At 41.1% G+C, this 19749-nt stretch overlaps 1 long non-coding RNA gene across 1 annotated transcript in view; it reads right to left on the reverse strand.

The window, feature by feature from the left end:
- Nucleotides 1-18226, reverse strand: part of LOC117199856 (uncharacterized) — a 147705-nt gene extending 129479 nt beyond the window's left edge. The window contains exons 1-2 of the long non-coding RNA XR_004481205.2: nt 17678-18226; nt 11167-11213 (exon numbers count right to left, since the gene is read on the reverse strand). This is a non-coding gene — a long non-coding RNA (uncharacterized LOC117199856). The remainder of the gene's footprint in view (nt 1-11166; nt 11214-17677) is intronic.
- Between the last annotated feature and the right edge of the window lie 1523 nt (nt 18227-19749).

Below are 19749 nucleotides of genomic sequence, written 5' to 3' on the forward strand. Positions count from 1 at the left end.
ATGGAGTGGAAGATGACTCCAAAATCAGTCACCTGGTATCTTAGTCTGTTTGGACTGCTATAACAAAAATACCATAGACTGGATGACTGAAACAACAAACATTTATTTCTCACAGTTCTGGAGGCTGGGAAGTCTGAGATAAAGGTTCTGGAAGATTCAGTGTCTGGTGACAGCCTGCTTCTCGTTGTGTCCACACATGGCAAAAGGGAAAAGAGAGCTCTCTGGGGTCTCTCTCTCTCTCTCTTTTTTTTTTTCAGATTTATTTATTTTATTTATTTATTTTTGGCTGTGTTGGGTCTTTGTTGCTGCGCGTGGGCTTTCTCTAGTTGCGGCAAGCTACTCTTCATTGCAGTGCGTGGGCTTCTCATTGCAGTGGCTTCTCTTGTTGCGGAGCACGGACTCTAGGAGTGCAGGCTTCAGTAGTTGTGGCACGTGGGCTCAGTAGTTGTGGCTTGTGGGCTCTAGAGCACAGGCTCAGTAGTTGTGGTGCATGGGCTTAGTTGCTCTGTGGCATGTGGGATCTTCCCAGACCAAGGCTCAAACCCATGTCCCCTGAGTAGGCAGGCGGATTCTTAACCACTGTGCCACCAGGGAAGTCCCCATGCAGTCTCTTTTATAACGGCACTAAATCCATTCATGAGGGCTCCATCCTCATGACTTAATCACTTCCTGAAGGCCCCGACTCCTAACACCATCACATTGGGGGTTAGGATTTCAACATATAAATTGGGGGGAGGCGGTACAAAAACATTCAATTTGTAACCTCTGGGTCAGTGAGAATGTTACCAATCAAGTTATGAAATTCAGGAGGAAGAACATGTTTGATGAAAAAAAGGTAGATTTAAGGTGGACATGCTGAAGCAAAGATGACCAGCAAGACAGAAAGTTATGTCAAGACCCCAGGAGAAAGCTGGAGCTAGAGGCAGAAATCCGGGAGTGACTGGTATATAAGGAGGCCATAGGTTTGAATAGAAGTTCCCAGGGAGAGTGCACAGACAGAGGGAATTAAATGTTGAGGCCATTTGAGTGTCCCCAGCCACCAACTAGACTAGACCTACCCTTAGCAGAAGTAAACATGGCTGACTCCACATGCTTCCCTTGTTAGGTGAGTGGATATTGAGTAGGGCTGGCCACTGGGGGGCCAGGGTGGGGCGGGGAGCATCATCATTGGTGGTGGAGAATTGCACTAGGGTTGTCTGATCCCAAGACCCATGCTCTTCCCCCTACTAGACCACCTCCCTACTTTCTGTGTATTCCCTTTTCACTGGAACATTCAATAGTCTTCACCCACTTGCTGCTTGTCAACTGCTCTCCTCTGCAGCCCTTGGTTCCTTTCTCTTTTGGTAAGGTCTAGACTAAGGCTGATTCTCAGCTCTGCCCATCTGACAGATGAACACAGACAACTCGTACTTTCCTAAGTCTTTCCCAGTGGCTTGTACTATGCTTTTGAACTCAAATATCCACCTCTTCTCCCTCCAGAAAAAGAAAGAGAAGCTCTTCTAGGTTTCTCTTGACTTTCATTGTTCTTTTTTCAAATAATTAGGGCTAGATCAATTAAATGAAGATTGAATTTGATTTTTCCAGATCTTCATCAAACCACTTGATATTTTCTACCTATTGCTGAACCCTGTACAAAAGCCAGGTCCTCTGGCTCCTGGATCTTAGTGGAGCTCTAAAGATTAACTGGAAAACATAAGGTTTCTTAAGCACAGATGTGGGCTTATTTGATTATCTTAATCACCTTGTGAAAGAGATAAGCAAAACAGGTATTATTCTTATTCCTATGGAGGCTGGGACAGTTCAAGTGACTTGCCCCCCCAGAACACTGCTGCTAAAGGAGGGTAGCCCAAACGCAAACCAGGTCTCCTGCTACGACACCATGATGCACTGCTTCTACTGGGCCTGCTGTATATGACTTCCATTATAGTGAAACATTTGGAATAACTGATAGGTGACAGAATTGTTCGTAATGGAAATAGACATTCTAAAGAATCAATACTAAATCAAGAGGATATCAGGTGGATGGTATTTTGATCATGGTCTCATTGAAGGTGTTCATTTGTAGGGTTCTTTTTGTTTTTTTTAGTTACATTTACACCTTAGTTACTATAATTTTCCTAGGATGACAGGGTCCTGGGGCATTTCTCTGGAATAACACCTTATTAATCACTAATAGAGTCCTGGCTTACATTTTAATCATGTGTCCAGACATTAAGAGAAAAACTGAGAATTTAACCTTCCAAATTCTTGTGGCCAAATTTATATCCTGTTATTAAAGTACCTCCTTTCTGGGGAGGAACTATAAGGCAGAATGAGGACTCTCCTGGCTGCAGAATGAGGTAGAGGGACTTATGCCACTTTTGTCCGAGGCCTTTCCTGGCCCTACCTTATTTAAACACACACGCTCACTCAGAACCTTCTTTGATCTACACTGCTGCAGCTCAACTATTTTGAAAAGCTGATGTTGTGGAATCCTTAAGTCATCTGTGACCTAGGTCACTAAAGACAGGAGCAATTTAGTAAAAGTATTAATTGAAACTCTCCTGACAAGCCCTACTCCTCCAGATAAACTTACACATCAAACCCACACGGGCTGCTGGGCTATTCTGAGCAGCCTGAGATTTTCAATATCTCATAAACAGTCCCCTCAATCACTACAATCTAATAAGGCTATAATCATCATTGACACTATAATGATTAAAATGAATAAAACCCATTAAGAAAAGTCATGTTGAGTTATTAAAAGTTTCGCTCTACGTGATATGTAATCTTTTATCCATTTTTTATGATGAAATCTGTAACCATCTATCCACAAAAGACCATTAATTTACTGCTCTGTGGATGTTACCATGCTCTTTAGTTTAACAGCTTATCATTGATTTCTTGAGGGAGATATTATATTTGGAGAAATACACATGGAACAAAAGCCTGAATGTTGCTGTAAATTTCCCATGACAGGCTGATCAAAGTATTTTGGCCTGGTCTGCAGCCTGGGGCTGGTGAACAAGTTTTCTAGAGTGGAGAGAGCGCTCGGCTACCAGGCGGCAGATCCATGCTTTCGGGCACTGCAAATGCTTCTAAGGAGAGGTCATGTGCACAGCAGGGGGAGAAACAATAAAATGTCCATTAACTGGAGCCTAGTTAACTGGCTTATTGGCATCTATTAGAAACAAATTGCAAACAAAACTGATCCTATTATAAACTTCTCCTCATCCCCTCCATCCAGGGCAGTCCTGATTGGCTTCGAAGAGCCTCAACAAATACAATGCTGGCAGATGACTCCTTTATTTGTAAGGAGAAGATTGGTTTGTAGCCAGCAACGGCCTACAACCCTGACCAGCAGACAACTACAAAGCTGTAGTGGCCCCGCACAGCAGACAGAGCACTAGAGAGGCAGCTAATGTACTCATGCCCACATTCTTTCACCAGGGACTTTTTTTCCCTAAGCAAACAGCAATAAAAAAATCTGAATGGAAGAATGTGTACAGAATGCTGAACTAAGTGGTGGAGGAGCCCGATTCTTAATGTGTACTTTTTCTCATAATAAACTCTGCTCCAATATCTTTACTGCCCATCTCCTATTTAATCTTATTAACAGTAAAACCTTAAAAGATCCTGTGAAGCCAAGGAGAGAGTGTTGTCTTTGAAGGCCTTCTTCATCTTTCCTGAAATGATTAATAAATGCATTTGCCAGCCTCTGTCTGAACAGACCTGCCAGACTTCCCCAGCAGGTAACGACAAGGTCCCACAGAACAAGACGAAAATGGTTGCCTTATATTTTATCAGATTTCCATATTTTCCAGATTTGTTTCCCTCATTGAGGTCTTGCTGGGTTTTTTTCCCCCCACTTTATCTAAATAACATTAGGTTATAAATGTCATTCCATAATAGACCATCTTTTTTACAAAGGGAAGCCTGTCTTTACCAAAATAATCAAATATTCTTTATGATCCTCCCTTTTAAAAGAAAACAGCAAATTTCATTTATCAGGTTGAAGTATAGTTCAAAGCGTGGTGAACAGACATCGATTTTTATCAATCTTTGGAGAGTTCATTTAAATCTACACCATTCCATCATGTAAGACAAAATGGTCACTAAATGAAATTAAAAGGCAAATTCACCAAGAATAAAAAGGAAGTCGTTCTTTATATAACACATTATTAACCTGTGGAAATAACTGCTTCAGGGTATGATTGAGGTGAACAGCTTAGTAAAAAATTTTAAATGATGTAAAACTTCTAGACATCAGAATGGTATTAGTGACTGGTAACTCTATCAATCGTCACATTTCTGTACATACACTCATACCACAGTTGAAGACCGGAAGACTTTTCTCATGCCCTCAATATACTAACAATAAGTTGGTGAGATATAAATATAGCACTCTCTGGTGCACAATTAACTTTTTCTGCTGTTCTCATACCTTCCTCTCACCTTAACTGTATTCATGTCAACTGCGGTTCAAAGTGAAAATGGGATCAGGTGAACTATTTGTCCATTTCTATGTGGCACTCTTTATTCCCCCTCCCTTTTTTGGGGGGGGAATCAAGATGTAATGCAGTATAAATGGTTATTTGACTATGTCTAAAGGACCTTAAGAGAAATACAAAATCACTTAAACATTCCAATAAAAATGGACTGATACTTAGAAAAAATTGTGTGTGTATAACATAAAATAAAATACATAAGCCAGAGTAGAGGGTAAGGAAATAAGGAAGAAGTCACTTCAGTACATCAAAGACTTCTTTTGGTATATCTTCAGAGAAAGCGAAATTGACTGTTAAAATACCTATAAAATTTTGGGCTTCCCTGGGGGTGCAGTGGTTAAGAATCCACCTGCCAATGCAGGGGACGTGGGTTCGAGCCCTGGTCCAGGAAGATCCCACATGCCACGGAGCAACTAGGCCCATGAGCCACAACTACTGAGCCTGCACTCTAGAGCCTGTGAGCCACAACTACCGAGCCCACGTGCCACAACTACTGAAGCCTGCGCGCTTAGAACCCGTGCTCCGCAAGAAGAGAAGCCACTGCAATGAGAAGCCCGCGCACTGCAACAAAGAGCAGAAGCCAGTATGCAGCAATGAAGACCCAATGCAGCCAAAAATAAATAAATTTATCTTAAAAAAAGATTCATTAAAAAACTATAAAATTTTAAAAGACAATCATGAATTTTAATTTATCTTCATAGTATTAGAAATATAGTTCTTTCTAACCATGGCGGCACTGAGAATTTTGTGAGATGAAAGTTTTCCTGGTGTTAATTTGAGCCTTTAATTAATTATAACCTTTTAGAAAGGGGTTGTTTAACTACGAAAAAAAAGGGTTACACAGAAATGATGGAAAAACAAGACTTGGTGCATATTTTAGTGAAGCTGCATACCGGTAAGCTGTGGTTCTAGAATGATGAGTCAGCACTTCTGTGATTACAGGTGGGGAGAGCAATAAAATCTTGCTGAGTTTAGTTATTGAAATTGTACAGTTTCATAAATAGTATAATGTTCTCAGCGGGTAAATGTTATATTTTAATGACATCCATATTAAAACACATAACAAATTCTCGAGCTCACGGTCAACAGAGCCTCCTTCAATGTGAGCCACTGAAGTTCAGGACCAAGGCTGGAAATGGAAGATTCAGTCTCTGAAGGGATGAGGGTGAAGGGAGAGAAACTGAGATCCAGTAACTTATTAGTTAAGAAAATTATGTTTTTCTGGTAGGCCATTTGGAAAAGTGCACAGGTTTGAGCTAGTTAGAACTTAAATAGGTGACCAAGCTTTCTCACCAGGTAACAGGACCTTGTGTGAACTTGGTCATAATGAAGAGAGCAAGCCTGCTGTGATGGTGAAGACCTTTGGTTTCCAGACTTAACTGTGTTAAAACATAAGTCTACATGCTTCTTAATTAGTCTCGGGCCAGTGTACCCCTTCCTAAGCTCAGAAGTTGAAAGAACAGGTGACACATTTGTACATCTAAACCCCCTCCTGAGCATATTAATTTTAAAAAAAGTTTGAAGAGACTAACTTTGTTGAGATTGTTCATCAATCAGCTTTGTTTCACTGAAAACCTACTCATACACTCTAATTCTTCCAGGTGTTTTTCCTTGCAGCCTCCTCGAGCATGGTTATTTTTGTTTACATAAATGGCAGATTATTTCTCCTCTTTTAAAATATCTCTCACGTATGGATCTTAATTGTTTACAAAGCACTCTCCCTTGCATCCAAGTTTATTTAATCCTCACAGCGAGCTTCGAGGTATCTGTGAGGTAGATAATATTTCCACTGTACAGGTAGTGAAACTAAGACTCAGAAGAGTTGATTTATCACCTGAGGTCATACTGGTAACTGTTGAAGTCAGGAAACAAATTTAGGTCTCCTCTCTCCAAATTCACCCCTCTCCTGAATCATCTCAGTATTTTAATAATAACATGTGATTAAAAATTCAGAGATCAGAATAATGAAATGGTCAGAAATCTATTAGTTAAAAGCTTTGTATAATAAATGTAGTCTTGGAAAACCATTATGCTTCTAAATCTTACAATGGAGAAAGTTCTTATACTGACAGACCAAACTGTGTCTCTGCCTCTGTTAACATCACAAAGATGTTTGTGGTAATTCGTAGAGTCCCCAGAATCACACCTAAAATGATCCAGCTCAAAAGCACAACCAGGATTTACAGTCATGCTGAGAAAAATGCTCTACTATGTCTTCCTTGTGAGATGTGTAAGAAGATACAAAAGAATACAATGTAAACTGTGTTTCAGTGAGAGTAACACAGAGGCAAAATAAAAATGGAATGGTTACACATCTAAGATTCAAGGATCCTCATATATGTCAAATTATTCCCAGTGAATAACACCTTGAATCAAAAATACTTGAGCTATTCATTTGGCTATCAACAAGTCTCAGGAAATTCAACTAGTTTGAGATAAAGGTCATTTTTCCTAGCTCTCGTGTACCTTGGATCAACATCTCTCAGGACCTATTAGATGTTAATTGATGTGTACCCCACACACACAACAGGGAAGGATCTTGGTTTGGGTTCCCCCAGAAATAGAACCTGGGTCAAGGATTAAAATACAAATAGTACACTTAGGAGGTGATCCCAGGAACTGCCAATAGGGGGTGGGAAATTAATCAGGGAAGGGAAGGGAGCCAAAATGGGGTGCTTTATCAAGTCATTTACTACTCTCAGCACCTAGAAGTGCTCCAGCAGGAGCAACTCAGGAACATGTCTGTCAATCCCCATTCATCTTTGGTTGAGCGCTGCTTTGGGGGGCATTAATTCTCTTGTTCTTTCAGCTTACTTGTTAACATATTGAGTGGACTCCCATAGACTTCCTCCTAAAAAAAAATAAGCTTTCAGGCAACGAATTATAAGTCTTACTAGTATTTTCATTCCAAGCTCTGTCATAAGTCATTGGTTAGCCACTGAATTGTCTTCTCTGAGTCAGGTGCCCACTGTTGATCTGGGTGTGCTTGGAGGTTTGTGTTTCACATTGCTCACACGAAAGATGAGCTGGGCCAGTTCCTTGGTAATTTTGTTTGGGAAACATGGAGTAATGTAGGCAATTAGGAGAAAGAGTAGAAATTTAAAGAATGTAGAAAAGGCAACCATGAAGTAGTGTAGGGGTCATGAGAGGGAGGTAGAGTAGGAGCTGCGAGGGGTCCTGGCAAGCTGAAGTTATGATTAAGCCAAAACCATGAGAAATCAAAAACTATGAATTTTTTAAAGGATAAAGTAGATGAAAAGAATAAGTGCTTTGGAGCTAGTCATAATCAGAGACAAAGATAAATAGATACCCTGATTGTTGGTCAAATCACATCACTGATGGAACACCAGAGTAAGGCTCATAGACTCCTGGTCCTTGGGTCATAAGGGCTACCTTGGATCCAGAAATGCCCTAGAGTTCTGGACTTTGTAAGGTCCTGGTCCTTTTCTAGCTGTACTCATGGAATTCCATGAAGATCCATGTTAATTCTTACATAAAGTGCTTCTTTCTTGAACTTGTTTGAGTGGATTAATGTATATGGACTTGGGTTCGAATCCCAGCAGCACCACTGTTAATGTATATGGAAGAGCAAATGACTTAAATTCTGTGGGCCCCACTTTCCTCATTTGTAAAATGAAAATAGTAATCCCTAGCCTGCAATATCATTTTAATGGTTAAATAAAATACCTGAAACACAATAAATTATAAATATTTATTCTCCTTCCCCTTAGAAAAGGTAAGGAAGACAGTGGAAAGTCTGCATTGCCTATGCCTCTCTAAATCAGTTTTATTAATTAGTAATCTAATTCTGATCAGGATGGGACAGAATTCAGAAATTTTATTTATTACATGTCCTCAAGTAGTAAGCATAAGTGCATAAAGCTACCTAGACTGACAGAATCCTCAGATGTCAGAGTCTGAGGAACTCTGGATATCACCCCACAGTCCTTTTTGTTCAGGTGAAGAACCCGGGGTCAAGAGAGGTTATGTGACGTGCCCAGGTCGTACAGCCAGTTACCAGCAGAGCCAGGAAGACAATCTGGGTTTCCAGACTTCCCATCCAGAGCTTATTGGTTTTCTTAACCTTAGATCAAGTTCTCCACTTCTGTTGTTTTCCCTTCTGGTTTTCTCCATGGTAAATTTAAAATCACTTTTCCCTGTAGACTCACAGGTGTGACTCTTGAACCCGGCACACTCTGCCCATTCCTTGAAGTGCTCTTGTCCGCTCCTGTTTCCTCAGGCCCCCTTCAAGTTGGGGTTAATGGTCCCTCTGTAACTTTCGTCTATCATCACACTCTTCACGTGGTGTTGTGATCATCACAACTCCTCTTGATTCTGCACTCCCTGAAGGCAGGGCCTAAATCTGGTTCATCCAGCACAGTTTGGATTTTTTAAATGCATGTTTATGGACATTGACTGAGAAACTTGTTAGAATAGGTTAGAATAACATTAAATGTTGAGGTAAATGAGATGACCCTTGGATGTCAGTCATTTCTTTACTGAAAATATGTAAATTCAAGGTTACAACACTAACAACCTCTGGAAAACAATTGTCCAGGCTAGCCAGAGTCCCTAAAGTGTGGACAATATGAAAAGCCCCAGATCTGTCAGCTGGGTGACATGGTCAGTTGTTTCCCAGTTCTCTGTGTCAGCTTCCCCATCTGTGAAGGTGTGCAAAGGGAGGGGCAGTTACCTTAGATTATTTTTAAGGTCATTTATAGTTCTAAAATAGTAAGATTCTACATTTAATTAACTATAACCCTGCTAAAGGCTATGAAACTTCATTGTTGCTCACAGATCAGATCTCAAAGAAATTACCTAGATTCACACATAATCCACTTCATAACAGACTCTACTTCTAGTGTGAGTCATAAAAACAGAAACCTTTTAAAATCTTGGGAAGAAATTCACATCATTTACCCCTCTCTTTAGAGTCACTATTTAGATTTTTAAACATATAAACATAAAAGGCTTTTATATGAATTCAATTCATTCTATTGAAGTTTACTCTGAATAGTGCAGCATTTGATTCCCCAAAGAAAGCCAATAGAGAGTTTATATCTGGTCAATATTACTGACATATCACTGCATTAGGGAAAAACTGATTTTCTAAGGTAGAAGAACGCTGATCTCATTTGTCTTTCTAACATGAAGATTTAGGAATGCTTGCAAGGATGGAAAGAGAAGGCTAACTATACTAAACTAACATTTTGGTTTCAAGAGTTTGAAACAAAATCATATGCAAAAGTACAGCAATCTGTAGCAAGATGTTCTCTGCTCCAGGGAGAAATGGAGAATTCTCTTTCCAAAATGGTTTGAAAATAATCCCACCAACAAGAGAGCTATAAACAAAAACACCTTGGAAGATGTCCTCTCACCAGAGGACTCTATAATATACATAAGTGCACATACTCAAGTAGGAGAAATGCCTTTAAATTTCCTTTTATTATTTTCAAGAATGCTCCTAAATTGGGTAGGGAGTAAGAATCAAGAGGTGGAAATTCTTTCAAGACATATAGTGAAATCCTAGACCATCAAACAACTTGAGAAAGAGGAGTTTTTCTAGAAGCTATTGAACCAGGAGGCAGTTAATGAGCAAAGAAATGTCTTTAGAATTGAACAAAAAAAGATTGTGTAATAAGATCCCCACTTCTCTAGGGCAGAGCTGGGGAACTGATTAAACTAAAACTCGGGAAAGATCTGCTTAACATAGGTGCCGTATCAATGGTCCATCGGTAGTCATTTGAAACCAGTCACTGTCCTCTGGAATAGTATTGAAAGGTGATCTATCTCTCATGACTCAGATCTAGTGGAAGCTAAAGTAGAGAAACTTGGTAAGCTTGAGACAAATAGAGGCATGGACAATTCCAGCCTATCTTAATTTTGCTAATTTAGTATTTTGAACATACTATGAAATTTTTACTATTGTCACACATATATTCTACATCAGATTGGAAATTGAACTGGAAAAGATTCACTGTTTTCTGTGTGTGGGGGGTGTGTGTGTGTGTGTGTGTGTGTGTGTGTGTGTGTGTGTGTGTGTGTGTGTGTGTGTAAGACAGACAGAGACAGAGAAACAAAGAGACAGAGAAAGTAAACAGAGTGGAAAGATGAAAAAGTACAAACATTCACTTGAAAACTTAGACCTCAACTATTATGTACTTAAAAGAATTTAAATGAATGCATAATCTTGAGCAAAAGAAGTCAAACAAAAGAGATACACTAAAATTTCATTTACATGAAGTACTACCAGACAAACTAATCCAGGATGTTAAAGAGTTAGGATCGTGGTTACCCTTAGAAGCGGGGTAATGACTGGAAGGCAGGTAGCACAAGGAGACTTCTAGAGTGCTGTTTATAATCTTCTTCATAATGTGCTGGTTACATGAGTGTGTTCACTTTATAAAAATGCATCAAGCTGTACACTTGTGATATGTGCACTTGTCCGTCAGCTGGGTCAGAAGCAGGTGCCAAGGTGGAGAGAGGGTGCAAAAGGTTTATTAGAGAGTAACATTGGTGAGGAAAAGGGAAGAAGTAGGACTGGCAGGAAGAGCTGTCAGACCATCAGGCAGAGCTGGCAAAGAATCTACCAGCTCATTCGGAGCTCCACAGCAAAAGTTGTTCATTGGAGGGATTCCATGGTAGGTAGAAATGACTAAGTCTTTGTAAAAAGCCTTACCTGGTCTTGACTGGGGCCACCTTGAGAAGAGCAGCTCAAAAGCAGACCTGAAGGAATGAACAATGAGAAGCTGTCAGCTGACCACACTCCTTACAACTGGAAAATGAGTTCTTTCTTAAAGGCAGTTTGAGCAGTACATAGATCCATACAGTCCAGGGGGTGAACTATGGATTTATAGTAACTATATATCCACAGTAATATGGATATGTGAATATATGTGATATGTAAATATATTATATTGCAATTAAAAGCTTTTCTTTAAGAAAAAGGACTGCACCATTCTAAGTGTTCTTGACGTTTACTCACACAGAACCCCAGTGTTATACAAGTTAAATCAAAGTATTCCACTAATGAAAGATGAAAAGATTATGTTTTTTCCATGTTCACAAAACAAAAACCCAGATAATGCATGTTTTCTTATTTTTTGAGTTTCAATCTCAAGTTCTTCTTAAATCTTTAACACATATTACTACACGTCTGTACAAGAATCCAAATAAGGTGATATCTGATTTAGCACAAAATTACATATTTTGTCATATCAATACTTTATGAGATTTCATAAAGAGCACCATGACATGCAGGTGTCCTGCCACAGGCACAAGTTTAAGGACCAGCTAAGCTACTTAAGAAACAAACAGATGCTAGAATTGTAAGGAACCCACAGGGCATCAATGCCTTAATCACTAGCCAACAGGGAACAAACGGCCCAACCTCAAAGATCACAAGAAATTCAGGTGCTGGGTATGTCTTCCCATGTGTACTGACGCTGTGCTATGGTTCCTCATCTTACAGAACTTAGAGGATAAGTTCTTTGCTTATTCCTTCAAGCTCAGTTTGGATTGTACCTGTATGCTTAGTCTCTGTTTCTGCCCACATGCTGTGATTCATCCATCTGCCCATCTGGGGTACTGCAGACACCCCAGGTCTAGATCTTAATCATGCTCTCTGGATTCCAACACCACACACACACACACACACACACACACACACACACACACACTTCCAACTATTCTTTCTGAACCTTTGTACTCCTAACCTCTTACCCTCACATCAAGCTCTCTGCCTGACCCAACCTGGCCTGGTTCCCAGACCAGAGGCCTCTAGGCTTGCCCTATCTTGTAGCCATCCTGCTGCCAAAATATGTTAGGTATAAGAGCATTTTTAAAAGTTCAGAAAAGGAGCCAAGTGTGTGTAGCAGGGCATATATGTCTAAATTCTCCTAATAATAGGATGAAACATCAATCATCTGAGAATTATATCATTAGAAATGTTTTAGAACACACGAAAAGGGATCAGCAGTCATTTACCTGCAAGTCCATGGTATCATAAGCTAATAAGATTTCATTACTAAAAAATCCAATAAACCTCTTCATAAATGACTCCTGGCAGGACACATTTATTTGTCTGGCTACACAGATTCCATCTCCTTTGTTTGGACAGAGTACCCCTGCTTTCTTTTTGGCGCCTTACCTTCCTGTCACAGTAAGCAGCTTTGATAGGATTGTCAACCAAGGCACACTGCACTCTCAAGCCAAGAGAAGAGCATGTGGTCCAAGCTGGACCCATCAGGCCCCTGGGATTTTGGAAACTAAATGGTTGGAGGTCATCTGTTACAGCAAAGTTTCCTGACAAAATGGTCAAATAGTTCCAACTTCTTTGCCATTAGGAACTACTGTTCTCTTCGGATCTAGCTTTCCAAGGAACAGAACAATTTTCAGTAAAAACATTTTAATAACTCCCACCATAGGACAGGATACAGAGTTTATTCATTCATTCAAAAAATATTTATTACATTTACTGACTTTGCTCTGGCCGTGACACAGTAAAAAACAAACAAAAATGCAAAATATAGTTTTCAAGACATTGGGCATAAGACAATGAAGAGCAGCGATCCCTGAAAGATGGAAAACATATGAAATGAGTCCTGAAATTACCTCAGTCTTCTACGACCTGGCTCTGGCATAGGGAGGGGGAACCCAGGAAAAACCCCAAGGAAAACCCCAAGATCTCCCTCCATTGGGGAGAACTGGGAATACAGGGAGGCCAAGGCAGCTACAGTACACAGAACAGAGTACCAGAGAAGAGAAAACTGCATAGAGAGCTTCACAGATTTACAGAGGACTTGCCCTTGAGCAAGCACTCACACTAAGTACTGATTAGTGCCCTGTAGTAAGGAAAGTGCCTACAGCTGAGAAAAGCAGCACACAAGGATTAGAGGAAATAATCTCCAGAAATCCAGGAGCTGAAGTAGTTCCTCTTCCCACCAGCCAGAGTGGAGAAACTCATAATTCATGGGGCATTTGGTAGAGTACTCAGAAGTGTTTTGCCTCAGTAGTGGGCTTTTTTTTTTTTTTTTTTAGCCCTAGACTAAAGCTCTGGTCTTGTCTAAAAAAGCTTAAAAACAAGACCTGAAAGGATCAAACCATTCCAAGGCACTTAATTTTCTTTGAATTCATTTTTAAGTCTAAAATTATTTCAAAATAAGTCTTTAAAAAGTGACAGCACAAAACATCACGTGCCAAGAAAAGAAGACCTAAATCAAACTTCTAGAGATGAAAACTACAATGTCTGAGATATAAAGTACACTGGATGGCATTAACAGCAGATTAGACATGGCAGAAGGAAGAATTTGTGAACTTAAAGACACAGCAATAGGAACTATTTAAAATGAAACACGGAGAGGAAAAATTAAAAGGAAAGAGCATCTGTGAACTGTGTGACAACTTCAAGAGGCCTAACATATATGTAACTGGAATCCCTGAAGGAGGGAGTGAGGCAGAAAAAATATGTAAAGAAATGAGGATGAAATTTTTCCAAATTTCACTACCCACAGATCCAGGAAGCTCAATAAACCCTAAGCACTAGAAACTCAAAGAAAACCATGCCAAAAGCATGTCATAATTAAAATAGAGATAAAGAGAAAAATCTTAAAATCATTCAGAGAGTGTGGTAAATACAAAAGACTTTCATTAAGAACTACTGTGTTCCAATGCTTAAGGGGTTATTATTTTTGTTACTTTTCTTTCTTCTTCCTCCCTTTCTTCCTCTCTCTCTCCTCTCTCTAAGAATATAAAGTCTAAGAGAACATATATATGTTTTCACTTCGAATCCCTGGCTCTTTGGATTCCAAGGATATGTAACAGAGAAATACTTTCTTCATAAATCAGACACTCTCCTTGCCTTATAGGAATTTGTTGTGGTCTAGAAAATAGTATAAAATACTCAATATTCAAGCTTCCAGACTTCTGCTTTATTTTTCTTGAGGATGCCTATTGCCAAGTACTCCTAAACATATGACAAAGATGAGTGTTCAAAGTTACTCACAGATAAAATGTCACAAATGAAAAATAAATTTTTCATCATTGTCCATGTATTTTGAAAGGAAAGGCATCATTCTGAAGCTGATTATACTTGGTGATTGTACTCACAGAGAGGAGAAGGGAGACCTGAGAGGGAAGGGTAGGAAGATTTCCAACCTCAAGGTCTTTGGTATATTTAAAAGTATAGAGAGGTGGAAAGTCATAACAACTGTGAGTGTGTGTGTATGTGTGTGTGTGTGTGTGCGTACATAGTGGGACAGGCAGATCTCAGAGGTGAATCTTCTGTTATCTCCCACTTCACAAAATATACCCAAATATTTCTTTATGCCAAATACACTTCTTTGCTTATGACCAACACTGGAAGATGTTAGAAATGTTCCATTTGGACATTCAACATGGAATATGCTGTGTGCTATACAGAATTTTTAGCACACTACTTGGTGTTTATTTGGATGTAAGCACAAAGCCTAGACTCAGTCTTTTCACTTAGCCTCTCTTCCTCCCTTTCCTCTTCATCTGTTATTTTCCTTTGCAATTAATGGGTCCATCTCTTCAAAAAGGAAGAACAAAAAGCTTGAACTAAGAAGATTTTTCGGTTCACTTTGGTTGTTCTACAACTCATTATCCCTCAATTGACCACCGGAGACTCTGCTGCCATATATTTAAATCACCCTAGGCATGAGCTGGGGGTGGATTTATCATGAAACTTTTATAATAGAGAGGGTCACAAGGAAGAGAGTGCTTTTAAATGTCTCCTCTCCTGCAGGCAGGTGATAACTTCACTCTTTGGTGAGTCCCTGCTGCTTTACTATTACATTCAGATGTTTTTATTCTAAGAGGAAAGTATAATGGATGAACATAAAATTTTAGTATTTGGGACAGTTAGACTGCACACCAGGTACTTGGATCTTTTTTCTATCTTTAATGTATTTTAAGATCAGTTATACTTAATGCTTCTGATTTCAGCTGGTTCCCAAGGCAAATGAAAAAAAAAAAAAGATTTGTAGGAAACCTAGATAGTTTGAGTTTCAAGGAACTGTTCTGTCCGAATTTCCATCCAGAGTTTCTATTACATTCATAATAGCACCAACCTTCTAAAGTGAATGGGAATAGTATTAGGAGCAAGACCACTGCATTGGAGTTGTGCCCTTGTGTGGTGCAGACAGTACAACTCACAAACTACAACGAGTGGTGTCCCCTAGAAAGCATAGGACACAGCCTAAACAAATTGCAATGCAACCCTAAGCAATAGTGACACAGAAATTTAAAACACAGCAACGAGACTGAGCGTTGGATCAGGAACTCAAGTGAAGAGTCTGGGCAAAAGAGTCAAAGCCAAGAAGAAATTTTGGATTTTGGATGATGGGTACAGGCATCCACAGCAAGAACATAACTCTTTGCCTCATCCTAGGCTGTCATGGCTTTACCAGTATTTACCTTGGTATAGTTTACACAGGCCTCATTACCCAACCCAGACTTGTGGTCCTCCATAACCATAATATTTTTCTCCTGTTCCCTCTCAGGTCCCCCACTTCATTCAAGTTCCCATTGTGGTGATTCTACCAACAGAACCTTATATTTTGGATTTCCAATATGAATACAAGGCCTTACAAATGGGCATGCAAAAAAAAAAATGATCTAGGAATTTGCTCAAAGGAAATAGTCATTAGTTTTACTAACAATGATGATAGTATGAAACAACATAAATGTCCAACAACAGTGAATTGTTTAAATAACCTATGTTATAGTTGTACAGTGGAGTACTAGGGAGTCATTTAAACTGATTTTGTGGACAAAATCTTAATCGTGGAGAAAGATGTTTAAGATGTGTGGGTAAGTTTAAAAATAAAGCTTCAGGGCTTTCCTGGTGGCACAGTGGTTAAGAATCTGCCTGCCAAGGCAGGGGACACGGGTTCAAGCCCTGGTCCGGGAAGATCCCACGAGCGGCGGAGCAACTAAGCCCACGTGCCACAACTACTGCGTCTGCGCTCTAGAGCCCGTGAGACACAACTACTAAAGCCCAGGCGCCCGAACTACTGAAGCCCACGGGCCCTAGAGCCCATGCTCCACAACAAGAGAAGCCACCACAATGAGAAGCCCGCGCACCGCAAAGAAGAGTAGCCCCCGCTCACCGCAACTAGAGAAAGCCCGCGCGCAGCAACAAAGACCCAATGCAGCCAAAAATAAATTAATTAATTAATTTAAAAATAATAATAATAAGGCTTCAATACAGTGTGACTACAACAATTTTTTAAAAACTCTGTCTAGGGCTTCCCTGGTGGCGCAGTGGTTGAGAGTCCGCCTGTCGATGCAGGGGACGCGGGTTCGTGCCCCGGTCTGGGAAGATCCTACATGCCGCGGAGCGGCTGGGCCCGTGAGCCGTGGCTGCTGAGCCTGCGCGTCCGGAGCCTGTGCTCCGCAACGGGAGAGGCCACAACAGTGAGAGGCCCGCGTACTGGAAAAAAAAAAAAAAAAAAAAACCTCTGTCTAGACATAGGGAAGAAGACTTAAATGATACACACCAAAATATTGGCAATATTTCTTTCTGAGTGGTGGAATTAATTTTAATAACAGTTATTGTGAAATTGTTTCACCTCTATCACAAAAATAGCAGTTATCATTATATAAAAATAGGAAGAAATAAAGCCCAAAGAAGAAAATTTAAATTACCCACAATCCTACCATCCAGAAAAAAAAAAGCTGTTAACGTTTTGGAATATACCTTCCTGAACTTTTTAAATATTAAAAACAACTTTTTTCTCATTATAAAAATAATACAGGGTTTTTTTGCTTCCGGGAAGATGGCGGAAGAGTAAGACGCGGAGATCACCTTCCTCCACACAGATACGCCAGAAATACATCTACACGTGGAACAACTCCTACAGAACACCTATGAACGCTGGCAGAAGACCTCAGACCTCCCAAAACGCAAGAAACTCCCCACATACCTGGGTAGGGCAAAAGAAAAAAGAATAAACAGAGCCAAAAGGATAGGGACAGGACCTGCACCAGTGGGAGGGAGCTGTGAAGGAGGAAAGGTTTCTACACACTAGGAAGCCCCTTCGCGGGCAGAGACTGCGGCTGGCGGAGGGGGAAAGCTTCCAAGCCGCGGAGAAGAGCACAGCAACAGGGGTGCGGGGGACAAAGCGGAGAGATTCCCGCACAGAGGATCAGGGCCGACCGGCACTCACCAGTCCGAGAGGCTTGTCTGCTCACCTGCCAGGGCGGGCGGGGCTGGGAGTTGAGGCTCGGGCTTCGGTCGGAGCGCCGGGAGAGGACTGGGGTTGGCGGCGTGAACACAGCCTGCAGGGGGTTAGTGCACCACGGCTGGCCGGGAGGGATTCCGGGGAAAAGTCTGGACCTGCCGAAAAGGCAAGAGACTTTTTCTTCCCTCTTTGTTTCCTGGTGCGCGAGGAGAGGGGATTAAGAGCGCTGCTTAAAAGAGCTCCAGAGACGGGCGCGAGCCATGGCTAAAAGCGCAGACCCCAGGGACGCGCATGAGACGCTAAGGCTGCTGCTGCCGCCACCAAGAAGCCTGGGTGCGAGCACAGGTCACTATCCACACCCCCCTTGCGGGGAGCCTGTGCAGCCCGCCACTGCCAGGGTCCCAGGATCCAGGGGCAACTTCCCCGGGAGAACGCACGGCGCGCCTCAGGCTGGTGCAACGTCACGGCGGCCTCTGCTGCCGCAGGCCCGCCCCGCACTCCGTGCCCCTCCCTCCTCCCCGGCCTGAGTGAGCCAGAGCCCACGAATCAGCGGCTCCTTTAACCCCGTCCTGTCTGAGCGGAGAACAGACGCCCTACGGCGACCTACACGCAGAGGCGGGGCCAAATCCAAAGCTGAGCCCCTGGCAGCTGTGAGAACAAAGAAGAGAAAGGGAAATCCCAGCAGCCTCAGGTGCAGCGGATTAAGGCTCCACAATCAACTTGATATACCCTGCATCTGTGGAATACATGAATAGACAATGAATCATCCCAAATTAAGGAGGTGGACTTTGAGAGCAAGATTTATGATTTTTTCCCCTTTTCCTCTTTTTGTGAGTGTGTATGTGTATGCTTCTGTGTGAGATTTTGTCTGTATAGCTTTTCTCCCACCATTTATCCTAGGGTTCTATCCGTCCGTTTTTTTTTTTTTAATTTTTTTTCTTTTTTTCTCTTAATAATTATTTTTTATTTTAATAACTTTATTATATTTTATCTTACTTTATTTTATTTTACTTTACCTTCTTTCTTTTTTTCCTTCCCTCCTTCCTCCCTCCCTTCTTTCTTTCTTTCTACTTCTACTAATTCTTTCTTTCTACTTTTCCCCCCTTTTATTCTGAGCCGTGTGGATGAAAGGCTCTTGGTGCTGCAGCCAGGAGTCAGTGCTGTGCCTCTGAGGTGGGAGAGCCAACTTCAGGACACTGGTCCACAAGACACCTCCCAGCTCCACATAATATCAAACGGCGAAAATCTCCCAGAGATCTCCATCTCAACACCAGCACCCAGCTTCACTCAACAACCAGCAAGCTACAGTGCTGGACATCCTATGCCAAACAACTAGCAAGACAGGAACACAACCACACCCATTAGCAGACAGGCTGCCTAAAATCATAATAAGTCCACAGACACCCCAAAACACACCACCAGACGTGGACCTGCCCACCAAAAAGACAAGATCCAGCCTCATCCACCAGAACACAGGCACTAGTCCCCTCCACCAGTAAGCCTACACAACCCACTGAACCAACCTTGGCCACTGGGGACAGACACCAAAAACAACGGGAACTACAAACCTGCAGCCTGCAAAAAGGAGACCCCAAACACAGTAAGATAAGCAAAATGAGAAGACAGAAAAACACAGCAGATGAAGGAGCAAGATAAAAACCCACCAGACCTAACAAATGAAGAGGAAATAGGCAGTCTACCTGAAAAAGAATTCAGAATAATGATAATAAAGATGATCCAAAATCTTGGAAATAGAGTAGACAAAATGCAAGAAACATTTAACAAGGACCTAGAAGAACTAAAGATGAAACAAACAACGATGAACAACACAATAAATGAAATTAAAAATACTCTAGATGGGATCAATAGCAGAATAACTGAGGCAGAAGAACGGATAAGTGACCTGGAAGATAAAATAGTGGAAATAACTACTGCAGAGCAGAATAAAGAAAAAAGAATGAAAAGAACTGAGGACAGTCTCAGAGACCTCTGGGACAACATTAAACACACCAACATTCGAATTATAGGGGTTCCAGAAGAAGAAGAGAAAAAGAAAG

This window comes from Orcinus orca, chromosome 9 (genome assembly GCF_937001465.1).
Source record: "Orcinus orca chromosome 9, mOrcOrc1.1, whole genome shotgun sequence".
NCBI classification, from domain to species: Eukaryota; Metazoa; Chordata; class Mammalia; order Artiodactyla; family Delphinidae; genus Orcinus; species Orcinus orca.